The following is a 14,203-nucleotide window of genomic DNA, read 5'->3' as shown; positions in this document are numbered from 1 at the left end:
AAAAATACAAAAAATTAGCCGGGTGTGTGGTGGGCGCCTATAATCCCAGCTGCTCGGGAGGCTGAGGCAGGAGAATGGCGTGAACCCAGGAGGTGGAGCTTGCAGTGAGCTGAGATCAGGCCACTGCACTCCAGCCTGGGCGACAGAGCGAGACTCCGTCTCAAAAAAGAAAAAAAAAAAAAGAAAGTAAAGGAATAAAACAATGTTGCTCCATAGTCAAAGCAGCCCTGAGGGCTGCAGGTTGTCTATTTTTATGGTTATTTCTTGATGATATGCTAAACAAGGGGTGGATTATTCATGCCTCCTCTTTTTAGACCATATAGGGTAGCTTCCTGATGTTGCCGTGGCATTTATAAACTGTCATGGCTCTGGTGGGAGTGTAGTAGTGAAGCCGACCAGAGGTCATTCTCATAGCGATTTTACTTTTGGTGGGTTTTGGCCAGCCCCTTTCCTGCAACCTGTTTTATCAGCAAGGTCTTTATGACCTATATTTTGTGCTGACCTCCTATCTTATCCTGTGACTTAGAAAGCCTTAAAGATCTAAACGTCTGGGAACGCAGCCCAGTAAATTTCAGCCTCATTTTACCCAGCTCCTATTTAAGATACAGTTGCTCTGGTTCACATACCTCTGACACAAGCACTTTGGCAAACTGATGCTTTAATTATATTGGAAGCTGATCCCCACTGTTGACTCATGATAATAAAAATGATGACTCAGAGCCCCACATTGTTTCCATGAATGTCATCGTTAAGGATCCACTCCTCTTTCCTATCCATGAAAGGTATGTTTTGAAACCAAAGCAGGAACTTAAAGTTATCCTTCATATGATACATTTGGTTAAATTCATGTCATTGTCCAGTTTAATAGTATCACAAACCTGCCACCTTATATTGTCACTGTTCTTATTGGTTTAATTCATCTTCAACTGGCTGACCAAATTCTTTACATCTTCACCTAGACAATTCATAAATGTTAAACATAGAAGAATTGAGGACTTCCAGTTTCAGGTCTGATATGTAAATGTCATGCACATCCATGTGAAGAGAGTAACACAAAGCCTGTTGGTAGACTCTCTTCACACAGACAGACATGACATTTGGTGCCAAAACCCAGGAATAGTCAGGGGAGCAGATACTTGAGTTAAAATGCCTCGACCTAATAAGGGAGCGGGGTGGGTGGGGACAACTGAAAAGGAGTACATAAAAGAATGTTGTCCAAGTTGGCACCAGAGTCAGCGAGTTTTAAGAGGCTTAGAAGCCTGGGCATCAGTATCCACAACAGTTATGGAGGCAAGGGTAACAGGCCCTTGAAAAAGAAGGTAATGTGGAGTGGGTAGCCTCTGTATTGATTAAGAAGGAGGTGGACTTACCATCCACTGTAAGAGTTACCCAAAGCATCTGTGATTGTTCAGCAGGCTTCTAAGGTGATCAGGCAGCATCAGTCTTCAGCCACTGACCTGAGAAGATCTGGGAAGGAGTCAGTCAGACAGCCTTGGGCCAGAGTTCCAGGGGCTCTGGGAGTGGCTGCTGGGTGAGTTAGACAGCCCAATTTCCAGTGGGTTCCCACACAGATGGGACACAGCTTAGGAGGAATCCCAAGCTGGGCATTCCTTGGCTCAGTGGCCAGATTTCCAGCACTTGAAGCAAGATCCTGGGGAAGGAGGTCCTGGAGGAATGCCTGGCCACTGCGGTTTAGGTGTTTGGAAGTTCTTGTGCGATGCAGATGTGGCTAGGGTTTCTCTCCCTCACAGTGGAGGCAAGTAATTCCAACTCAGAAATACATTGCCACTTGGCTGCCTTTTCTCTATTATTGTACACCTTGAAGGCGAGATTAATTAAGTCCTGTTGTAGGGCTTGAGGGCCAGAATCTAATTTTTGGAGCTTTTTCTAAAATCGGGAGTGGATTGCGTAATAAAATGCATATTGAGAATCAGATGGCCTTCCGGCCCCTCTGTGTCTAGGGTGGTAAAGCACCTAAGGGTTCTTGCCAAACATGCCATGAACTGGGCTAAGTGTTTATACTTGATGTAAAACAGCCTAAATGCTAACTGATTTGGGAGAAGTTGGATAAACAAAAAGGAGCATTAACCTTGACTATGCCTTCAGCTCCAGTCACCTCTCTAAGAGGAAATTGTTGGGCAGGTGGGAGAGAGCTAGTCACGGAACAAAGCTGTAAGCCAGAATGGGTGTGAGGAAGGGAGGCGATAGAAGGATTATAGTGTGGGGGAGCAGAGGCTGAGGAAGAATTGGGACCTGGCTTGGCCTGGTGAGGAGCAGCTGGGGAGGAGGGGAGAGGTCAGATGGGTTCATAGAACAGGAGAATTCAAAGGACTCAGAGCTTGGGGTGGAGACTGAAGGAACAGATAGGAGAGAAGGAAGAAAGATTTGGGACAAGTCACATTGGGAGCAGAGACTAGGGAGGGACCAATGTGTAAAAGAATGCTTGGACGTCAAGCACCTCAGACTATTTGCCCATTTTTTGACAAAAATGATTTGGATCTTATAGGATGGAGAAATCAAAAATGCCATTTTCTGGTCATTTAGAACCACTGTCAAGTTTGTATTGGGGCCAAGCAGTATTGCAGAAGAAAATAAAGCATTTAGGTTTTAGGTCATGTGTGAGTTGAAGAGGTTTTAAATTCTTGAGAACACAGGCTAACGGAGAAAAAAGAGGAATGGAGGGTGGAAGTTTGCCCATAGTTAAAAGGTAAGTTTAGAGAAAAGAGAGGTAGAGACATGGTGCGGGGTGGGGAGGTGGTGCAGGGGGCGGGGGATGGGGAGGTGGTACTTGCCACCCAGGGAAGGTGGTACTTGCCACCAACATGAGGGATCAAGGCAGGTGTCCCCGCAGTAATTAAATGCCAAGGGAAGACTATCTTCCCGAGTCCGTGACCAGCGCCAGATTTTTGAGTTCATGGATAAAACGTGTCTCCTCTGTCTCTACCATAAAGGGAAAGGAACCAAAATTAAGGAAGGGAGAGTTTGAAGAGTGGAGGGCTAGCAGGAGAGGTTAGAGAAGAGAATAAAAAGAGGCCGCTTACCTGATTTAAAATTGGTGAGATGTTCCTTGGGCTGGTCTGAGGACCTGAGGTCATAGGTGGATCTCCTCACGGGGTGAGGGCAAGGACAGGGGACCAGTCTCCTGAAGGAGTCCCCTGTCCCAGGTCTTCAGCACCAAATGTTATGCATGTCCATGTGAAGAGACTACCAAACAGGCTTTGTGTGAGCAATAAAGCTTTTTAATCACCTGGGTGCAGGCAGGCTGAATCCAAAACAAGGAGTCAGCAAAGGGAGATAGGGGTGGGGCAGTTTTATAGGATTTGGGTAGATAGTGGAAAATTAGAGTTAAAGGGGGTTGTTCTGTTGCGGGCAGAGGTGGGGGTCACAAGGTGCTCGGCAAGGAGCTCCTGAGATTCTTTGTCCAGGAGAAGGAATGTCACAAGGTCAATTGATCAGTTTGGGTGGGGCAGGAACAAATCACAATGGTGGAATGTCAGTTGAGGCAAAAACTGAACATTTTCACTTCTTTTGTGGTTCTTCAGTTGCTTCAGGTCATCTGGATGTATATGTGCAGGTCACAGAGTCTTATTCCAAAAGGAAAGAAAGGCAACTTTCTCCTTATGTCAATTCCACCCCCTCCCCCAATATTTGGACCCCTCATGACACAAACAACTATTCCTGTTGCTACTCCTTTATGCATCTCCCAACATCAGCCTACTGGAATCCCTTTAGGCAACCTTCCACCGTCCAAATGTTCCTTCACTCTATCTCCAGAACCCAGCCACATACATTACCAAACAGATGGGAGTATTCCAACTTTGCATTACTGATAAGCCCTCTATCATTATTGACAAACTAAAAAACATTGGCAGTCACTATTGCTTAGGAAGACACTTATCCTGCATCTCACTCCATCCTTGGCTACCCTCCCCCTGCTTGTCTGAATCTCTTCCTAGCCCCTCCTCTTGCTTTCTTATACCCTGCCCCATGAATAGCAGTGAAAGGTTACTCATAGACACTATGTGCTTTCTCATATACCATGAAAACCAAAACTCTCCCTCTATGAGCTGCACCATCAATCCCCATTACAACCTGTAATGGCTGCTGCCCTTGCTGGAGCTCTAGCACTTTGGGTGCAGGACTCCTCTTTCAGTACACCCTCTCATGTTTTCACTTTACATTTCCAGTTCTGCCTGACACAAAGTCTCTTCTTTTATGTGATTCTTCCACCTACATGTGCCTACCTGCCAACTGGATGGGCACATGTACTCTAGTCTTCCTTACCCCCAAAATCCAGTTTGCAGATGGGAATGAACAACTGCCTGTCCCCTTCATGACACCAACATAACAAAAAAGTCATCCCAGTAATCCCTTTACTGGTGGGTCTAGGACTTTCTTCCTCCACTGTTGCACTTGGAACTGGAATACCGGCCATATCAACCTCTGTCACAAGATTCCGCAGCCTCTATAATGACTTCTCTGCTAGCATTACAGATATATCACAAACTTTATCTGTCCTCCAAGCCCTGGTTGACTCTTCAGCTGCAGTTGTCCTCCAGAACCACCGAGGCCTTGATTTACTCATTGCTGAAAAAGGAGGACTCTGTGTATTTTTAAATGAAGAGTGTTGTTTTTACCTAAATCAGTCTGGCCTGGTATATGACAACATAAAAAAAACTCAAGGATAGAGCCCTAAAACTCGCCAACCAAGCAAACACTTATACTAAACCCCTTTGGGCACTTTCTAATTGTATGTCCTGGGTCCCCCCAATTCTTAGTCCTTTGATACCTATTTTTCTCCTTCTCTTATTCAGATCTTGTGTCTTCTGTTTGGTTTCTCAGCTCATACAAAACTGAATCCAGGCCGTCACCAATCATTCTATACGACAAATGCTCCTTCTAAAACCCCAAAATATCACCGTTTACCCCAAAATCTTTCTCCAGTTTAATATCTCCCCTCTACATTCCCATGCTGCCCCTAATCCCACTTGAAGCAGCCCTGAGAAACATCACCCATTATCTCTCCATACCATCCCCCCAAATTTTTGCCACCCCAACACTTCACCACTATCTTGTTTTGTTTTTCTTATTAATATAAGAAGGCAGGAATGTCAGGCCTCTGAGCCCAAGCTAAGCCATCATATCCCCCGTAACTTGCGTGTATACATCCAGATGGCCTGAAGCAAATGAAGAACCACAAAAGAAGTGAAAATAGGCAGTTCCTACCTTAACTGATGACATTCCACCATTGTGATTTGTTCCTGCCCTACCCTAACTGATCAGTTGACCTTGTGACATTCCTTCTCCTGGACAATGAGTCTCAGGAGTTCCCCACAGAGCACCTTGTGACCCCCACCCCTGCCCGCAAGAGAACAACCCCCTTTAATTCTAATTTTCCACTCCCTCCTCAAATCCCATAAAACTGACCGACTCCTATCTCCCTTTGCTGACTCCTTTTTTGGATTCTGCCCACCTGCACACAGGTGATTAAAAACCTTTATTGCTCACACAAAGCCTGTGTGGTGGTCTCTTCACATGGATGCACATAACTGTAATGACATGAAAAGTCACCACTTCCATTCCTACAACAACAAGAACAACAAGCTAGATAAACAAAAACAATCACTTTTCTTGGACCCATCAAATAACTGAAGTTTCAGGGCAAAACACTACCCCCAAATTTGGAGAGTCAGGTGTATCTAGAGACACACAGCTGGGATCTGCTTACATGGGAAAGAAGCTGTTGGGATCTCCTTACCTGGAAAAGAAGGTGCTGGAGCCTTAAATTGTTAGGAGCACTTACATGGTAATATTGACAAATTGCTGGAGGCTGTGTGTGGACTCATGTGAGAAAAAAAGTTCAGGGGGGCCACAGTTCTAAGGGTACCCTCACACATTTGTGAGCTTCACCTCCAAGAACATGACCAAATTCTCATAGTAAGGATGTGAGAAAGATCCTCCCCTAGATTTGACAGGAAAAGAGGATGAAATCCCCTTGGAGAATTCTCCATAACAAAGGCCTACTTTGCAGGGGAAGGACTTTTCCAGGGCCTTATTCCAGAAGGAAGGAAGGAAGGAAGGAAGGAAGGAAGGAAGGAAGGAAGGAAGGAAGGAAGGAAGGAAGGAAGGAAGGAAGGAAGGAAGGAAGGGAGAAAGAGGGAAGAAAGGAAGGAAGGAAGGAAGGAAGGACGGACGGAAGGAAGGAAGGAAGGAAGGAAGGAAGGAAGGAAGGAAGGAAGGAAGGAAGGAAGGAAGGAAGGAAGGAAGGGAGGGAGGGAGGAATTAAGGAAGGAAAGGTATTCCTCTCTCTCCTGTCTTCTCTAGCCTTCTAGTACCCTCTAAAGGAAAAATTAAAAAGCTATGACACTAGAGAAACACTTGTGCAGCTGACAGTTAAGAAACATGGGCCCCCCAAAAGATGGAGTTTTAACAAAATTACGGAATGCTTCTCCCTCCCAGAACCTTCTCACCTCAGCAATAGTGCTCCTGTATGACAGTTGATTACAGTTGAAAAATCTGCAAAACAGAGATTCTGAGAAGTACTTAGGGAAGCCTAAAGTCAAGGTGAGAGACAAAATTAAGGAAGAATTTGAGGCTTCTGACACTTACACCAATAGCAAACAGTAAACATAGCCCAGCACTTAGCTAGATTAACATAAATCCTCACAATAAAGGCCTACTTGCCTATTTGTCTATTTTCCTGTCTGGTTTGAACAAAAAATTACAAAGCATGCCAAGAAAAAACAAACACAAGCAGTCTAAGGAAACGAAGCAATCACGAGAATCAGGCTTAGCCATGACACAGATGATGAAATGATCAGACATGGAATTTGCAATATCATAACTATAATTAATATGTCAAGGGTTTTAGTAGAAAAAGTAGACAACATGTAAGAAGAGATGAGTAATGTAAGCAGTGAGATGGAAACTCTAAGAAGCAAACCAGATGATCAAAATAAAAAACAAAAACAGCTGAGAAAAAACAATCAGTGAGACTGAAGATCATCAATAGCAAACTGAAATGCAAAGAGAAAAAAGAATTTTTAAAAAATAACGTATTCTCTAAGAACTATAGACACTTTTAAAAGGTATAACATACATGTAATTGGAATATCAGAAGGAAAAAAATTAAAGAGAACAGAGAAAAAGAAATAGCTGAAGTAGTAATGGTTAAAAACTTTCCAAAATTAATGACAGACACCACATCACAAATTCAGGAATATCAGAGAATATCAAGCCAGATAAATACCAAAAACAAAACAAACTGCAGAAAACCAAACATAAAGAGAATGTTATGAAAGAAGCTAGAGGGAGAGAAAACTTTGCCTTAGATGAATGAACATAGCAATTAAAATAGACTTCTTATCAGAAACTATATAAACAAAAGGAGAGTCACATAAAATATTTAGTCTTGAAAGCAAAAAAACCCAACAAGCTTGAATTCTATATCCAGTCAAATAGTCCTTCCAAAGTGAAGGAGAGCCGGGTGTGGTGGCTCACACCTGTAATCTCAGCACTTTAGGAGGCTGAGGCTGGCGGATCACCTGAGGTCAGGAGTTTAGGTCAGCCTGGCCAACATGACAAAACCCCATTTCTACTAAGAATACAAAAATTAGCCAGGCATGGTGGCACATGTTTGTAGTCCCAGCTACTCAGGAGGCTGAGGCAGGAGAATCGCTTGAACCCAGGAGGCGAAGGTTGCAGTGAGCCAAGATCATGCCATTGAACTCCAGCCTGGGTGACAGAGCAAGACCCCATCTTAAAAAAAAAAAAAAAAAAAAAAAAAGGCAGGGCATGGTGGCTTATTCCTGTAATCCCAGCACTTTGGGAGGACGAGGCAGGTGGATCTCCTAAGGTTGGGAGTTCAAGACGAGCCTGACCAATATGGTGAAACCCCATCTCTACCAAAAATACAAAAACTAGCCGGGTGTGGTGACAGGTGCCTGTAATCCCAGCTACTCAGGAGGCCGAGGCAGACTCCAGCCTGGGCAACAAGAGTGAAATGTCATCTCAAAAAGATAAAAATAAAAATAAAAGAAGGGGAAATAAAGATTTTCTCAGACAAACAAAAACTAAGCTTCGTCACCAGCAGATCTAGCCTGCAACAAATTTTAAACATGGAAAAATCCTGGGAAGCAACATTAAGAACCTCCTCTTTGAATGCTGTCATTTTGTTAAGCAGCCCTTGTTCGGATACATAGGAACCAACTTCCAACTGGGTATTTATTATTGCATTAAACCCATTCTTCATGATTTCTCCAGAAATATCGTGAAAGTGTTCCCAAAATGCCTGTGGAATATCAGATACACTCATTTAACAGTCACTATTTCCTGCTAAAGAACAAAATGATGTTATTCCATTGTGAAGTAATCTTAGTGATCTCTTACTGGATCTCCTCTAGATTTTTATGAATCGTATCTTTAATAGTTCATTCTAGGACCTTGTCCAGGGTCAACTTAAAGCTCTCTAGTCCTGAATAGCAGCATATATCTTTCTATCCTCTAAAATGTGAATCTACATTTACATTTTCCTCTTTTCCATTTTCCTTTTCTCCTTCACATATCACTGTCCTCATTTGCACACTAGAATATTATATTCTGGGGTTAAATTTGCTCACAGGATGAAACTCGAACTCATTTTTAGCAGTAGGATTATCTCTTATAATATTTTATCCCATTTTCATCTTCTGTTCCTCCCAATCAGTGTTTGTTCTACACAGCTTAGTGTTGAAATCAGTCTCTTTAAGAGAAAAGACAAAGCAAAATAGAGATTAAAGAGTTCTCTCCTACTTCAACCATCAAACTTTACACTCTAAACCACAGCACTGAGTTTATTCATTTGATGATCTGATTCTTACCCTAATGTAACTAGGGTCTTCTGGTTATCATTGGCTTTATCAAAAGTTGCAACCCATTTTATATCTTTAGTCTTTCTAAATCTTATCTTCAATTCTTTGCTTCTCCCTCTATAGTTGCCTTGTATTTTTCAACGTTAGGAGACCCCATTTCCATTGCTCTAAATCTGAGGTCACTGGAGTACATTCTCTATACTGCCACCCAGGGTCACATCTCTTTCCTCTCCATATATCTATTACAATATACAAAAACAGACAAATAAAATTTACTTACCAAACTACGTCCCTCTTAAAGCACACCATTAGCAGAGGCTGAGTGTTTCTCTAATTAATAAAATGCTTATCATCAGGGTATTAAAATATGGAAAAATCAGCTCCCTATAGCTTGATAAAAAAAAATTCAGTAATTGTTATTACTCACTTATTTGAGTTCATTAATAATAAAATTGTATGAAATAATAGCTGCACAATATATAATACATAATAGTATATAACATAATAATATAATCATTGTATAATGGGAAACAACTTTTGTTCCTCCAAAATCTGGGTTTGTGTCCATATCTACCACTGATTAAACACAGATGGGTGCCTTTTAACCTCTTTGTGCCTTTGTCTCTTCATCTGTAAAACTGGATTAATAAATGAATATGTTGTTATTCTTGTAAGTCTAAACAAAATTAAGTACATACACTTGACCTTGGAAGCCTTAAGGCAGTGAATACCAAAGTATGGAACATGATGATTTTAGATGACTATTGAACATGCATTCAATAATATTAAACCACATGGTATGAAAATTACTTCAATTTTATTTTAATCCTTGTAATTATGTAAAAAGGAAAATCCCTATTTGGTGCCAGTATGTTTTCACACTTTCTAGCACTTATTATTCTCCCTTTTAAGCAAAGGAAGAGTAGGTAACAGGCCTTCCTTCAGCAGGCAGAAGTATTTTTCTTGAATTGAATTACATTATTTTGTTTTAATTGTACTTACTTTTACAATTATATTTTATTATGGCAAACAATATTTCTTTTCAAGTTCCCTTTTTTTTTTTTTTTCTTGAGACGGAGTCTGGCACTGTTGCCTGGGCTGGAGTGCAGTGGCATAATCTCAGCTCACTGCAACCTCCACCTCCTGAGTTCAAGCGATTCTCTTGCCTCCCATTTCTTTTTCAAATGAATTAATTTAAATAAAAAGAAATAACTTGTTTTAAATAATAAGTAAATGTATTACAGGTGATTTGAGGTTTGGCAAAAATTATAAAGTTAGTATACGGAAGTTTGAGGAAACATTCTAAATGTAATATACATATTTTTAATCTATTTGCCTGTTATTATCAATGAAGTTATATTTTTACTAATAATTATTAAAAAATAAGTCTTTGAAAAATTTGTGCTTTACAGGTTCCTAAGCATGATTCTCGAAGCTTCTCATACAGAGGTTTTAAAAGATTCACTATAAAAAGAAAGTTTGCATTTGATATCTGACTTTTATTTCCTCTAGGTTAGGGGTAATATCTACCTTCTTTATATGCTCTACAGCATCTATTAGAAGGCTGAGTGCACAAGTGTTTCTAAGTAAATATTCAAATGTGCTGAATTGACATTTAGGTGTGTCAAAAATGTTTGTGGTTGATGTATGTGTGCCTCCCCTGCTCTTCTCAAAGAACCTCCAGCTGTTAACATTACCAGGGCAATTTCCACCCAATTTCCCTCTCAACTCTGAAGTTATAGCTGAGATAATGTGGAGACCAGTCTGAATCACAGAAGCCTTAGCTATTTGTCATTTCCATAATGTCTGCCAGCATCCTGTAAGCTGGCTGTATGATGTCAAGACCAGATAAAGGAAATATACTTTTCTCCATTGCTTATATATGCTAAGTCCCTTTACCACAGTGTAAAGTCTTTAATTTCTTCCCAATTCAGTCCCTGCTCTCCAATGCCATGACAACACACATCCTATAAAGAGAGTCTTTACCAACAGTCATGAGATCAGACCTTTTGACTTTTCTCTTCAAGTATCTTATCCACATCCATTTTCTCTGCTTGTGGGTTCTTGTAATTTTAATGTCTGAAGAACTTACATTCTATATAACTAATAGGAAGGGGAAAATAATATCTTTACCTTCTGATCACAAAGAAATTGTTCAAAGTCCTAAGCCCAATACAGTATGCAAAATGTTGCCAGAATTCTTGAGTGAGATATTTCAATGTTCATGAGAAACATTATTTACCATTAAAATATCTAAAGAGGAACCCAAAGGCTGCAGAAGTAGGCAAGTTAACAGTAGATTTAAAATGTTCTGCCCTTGAAGCTGTGTTTGTAGAACTCACACCAATTCCATTTGATTAGCATCTTCTCTAAATCTATGTAATCCTCTCAACTAGTTCTATACATTTCCTTTATCTCTGACTCTTGGTGTTAAAGTCCTTAATTAAAAAGTAGCACAGATGGCTGACAAGCACATACATATACATACACAATTGGCTAGAATCCAAAATTCTAACATTTGTCTGGGTTGCTAGGTGGTCCATTGGAGCCTAGATTTTGAAACTTTTGAATATCAGGCTGGCTGACTGCCAGCTGATGGTTCAAACATTCAACCAGACTTCCATCTAATCTGCCCTCAGGAAGGAATCTGGGAAAAGCCAAGCCCTGATTTTCCCTTTATATATGAATTCTCCCATCATCCTCCCAGCAGCCCAATAAGATAGGTCTTATTAACTGTATCATATGGAGTAGGAAACCTGAGCTTAGAAAGTTAAATAAGTTGCTCCAGGTCATGGAACTAGTGAAGGGCAGAGTGTGGTTAAAATTCAAGTCTGTAGGATGGGAAAATCCATTTCTTTCTACTATACCAGCCAGCTCCATAATGGTGTTATTCAAAAAGCGAATATTAAGAAAACTTGACAATAGTAAACGAAATATTAACTTGTCTTTAATATCAGCTTATCACTTGCTTTAGGAAGCCACTATTCTTCCTCATCTGTCCAATCAGATACTCAACTCTTAACAGCTGTTAAATATCATCTCCAGCAACTTTTGATGATAAAACAACTCCAATATTCAAATGCTGCTGCTGTTGCTTCATGCAAGCATACCTTGTTTTATTGTTCCTCACTTTATTGCTCTTTGCAGATATTTCTTAGAAATTGAAGGTTTGGGGAAACTATACTGCATGGAGCGAGTCTATCAGCATCTCTTTAACAACAACTGTGCTCACTTTGTATCTTGCCTCTGTGTCATACTTTGGTACTTTTGCAATATTTCAAAGTTTATCTTTATTATTATATCTGTTATGGTGATCAGTGATCTTCTTCTACTGTCTGTTTGCTTTCTTTTTTTTTTTTTTTTTTGAGAATTTGAGACAGGGTCTCACTCTCTCACTCAGGCTGAAGTGCAGTGGCACAAGCATGGCTCACTGCAGCCTCAACTGCCTGGGCTCACATGATCCTCCTGCCTCAGCTTCCAGAGTAACTGGGACCACAGGGTATGCACCACCACGCTTGGACAATCACTGATCTTTGATGTTACTATTGTAATTGTTTTGGGGTGCCACAAACAAACTGTACCTGTATAAGACGGTGAACTTAATTGATAAATGTTGTGTGTATTCTAACTACTCCACTGACCAGCCATTTCTCCCCTCCCCCAACAGTTCCTTGGGCATCCACAATTTTCCAAGACACAACAGTATCAAAATTCAGCCAATTAACCCTACATTGGTCTCTAATTGTCCAAGTGAAAGGAATAGTCTCTCACTTTAAATCAAAAGCAGGAAATACTTAAGCTTAATGAGGAAGGCATGTTGAAGGCCAAGATTGATAAATGCCAGGCATCTTGTGCCAAACAATTAGCCAAGTAGTAAATATAAAAGAAAATACCTTGAAGAAAATTAAAAGTACTACTCCAGTCAAAACATGAATGATAAGGAAGTAAAACAGACTTTCACTGGAAGAAGATGCCATCTAGGACTTTACAACTAAAGAGGAGAAGTTAGCGTCTGGCTTCAAAGCTTCAAAAGACTGGCCAACTCTCTTATTTGGAGCTAATACAGTTGGTAACTTTAATTTGAAGCCAGTATTCACTTACCATACTAAAAATTCTAGGGCCCTTGAGAATTTTGCTAAATCTATTCTGTTTGTGCTCTATAAATAAAACAACATTGCCTGGATGACAGCACATTTGTTTATAGCATAATTTACTGATTTTTTTTTTTTTTTTTGAGATGGAGTTTTACTCTTGTTGCCCAGGCTGGAGTGCAATGGAATGAGCTTGGCTCACCACAACCTCTGTTTCCTGGGTTCAAGTGATTCTTGTGCCTCAGCCTCCCAAGTAGCTGCGATTACAGGTGTGCGCCACCATGCCTGGCTAATTTTGTATTTTTAGTAGAGACGGGGTTTCTCTATGTTGGTAAGGCTGGTCTCAAGCTCCCAACCTCAGGTGATCTGCCTACCTCGGCCTCCCAAAGTGCTGGCATTACAGATGTGAGTCACCGCACCCAGCGATTTACTGAATATTTTAAGCTCATTGTTAAGATCTGCTGCTCAGAAGAAAAGATTCCTTTGAAAATATTACTGCTGCTTGACAATGTACCTGGTCACCCGAGAGCTCTAATGGAAATGTACAAGGAATTTTATGTTCTTTCCATGTCTGCTACTACAATATTCACTCTGCAGCCTATGGATCAAGAAGTAATTTTGACTCGAAAGTATTATTATCAACCTCCTGCAGCCTTGACCTCCTAGGCTTATGCTGTCCTCTCTCCTCCGCCTTCTGAGTCGCTGGAACTACAGGCATTTGCCACCACACCAAGCTAATTTAAATTTTTTTTTTCTAGAGACAGGGCATCACTATGTTGCCCAGGCTGGTCTTTAACTCCTGGGCTCAAGCAATCCTCCAGCCTTGGCCTCCCAAAGTATCCAGTCTTATTATTTAAGAAATGTATTTTATAAGGCTGTTGCTACCATAGATGGTGATTCCTCTGATGTATCTAGGCAAAGAAAATTGGAAACCTTCTGTAAAGGAGTCACTATTCCAGGTGCCATTAAGAATATTCATGATTCATGGGAGAAGGTCAAAATGTCGACATGAACAGGATTTAGAAATAAATTGATTTCAACCCTCATGGGTGACTTAGATGGTGTAACAGTCCGTTTTCACACTGCTGATAAAGCCATACCCAAGACTGAGTAATTTATAAAGAAAAAGAGGTTTAACTGACTCACAGTTCCATGTGACTGGGGAGGAGTCATAATCAGAAAGACAGAAAGCAAAAAGCCCTTCTTACATGGTGGTAGGGAAGAGAGAATGAGAACCAAGTGAAAGGGGAGACCCCTTATAAA

The sequence above is a fragment of the Rhinopithecus roxellana genome, chromosome 14, assembly GCF_007565055.1.
Source record: "Rhinopithecus roxellana isolate Shanxi Qingling chromosome 14, ASM756505v1, whole genome shotgun sequence".
NCBI lineage: Eukaryota > Metazoa > Chordata > Mammalia > Primates > Cercopithecidae > Rhinopithecus > Rhinopithecus roxellana.
Note: the sequence above shows the minus strand (reverse complement) of the source record.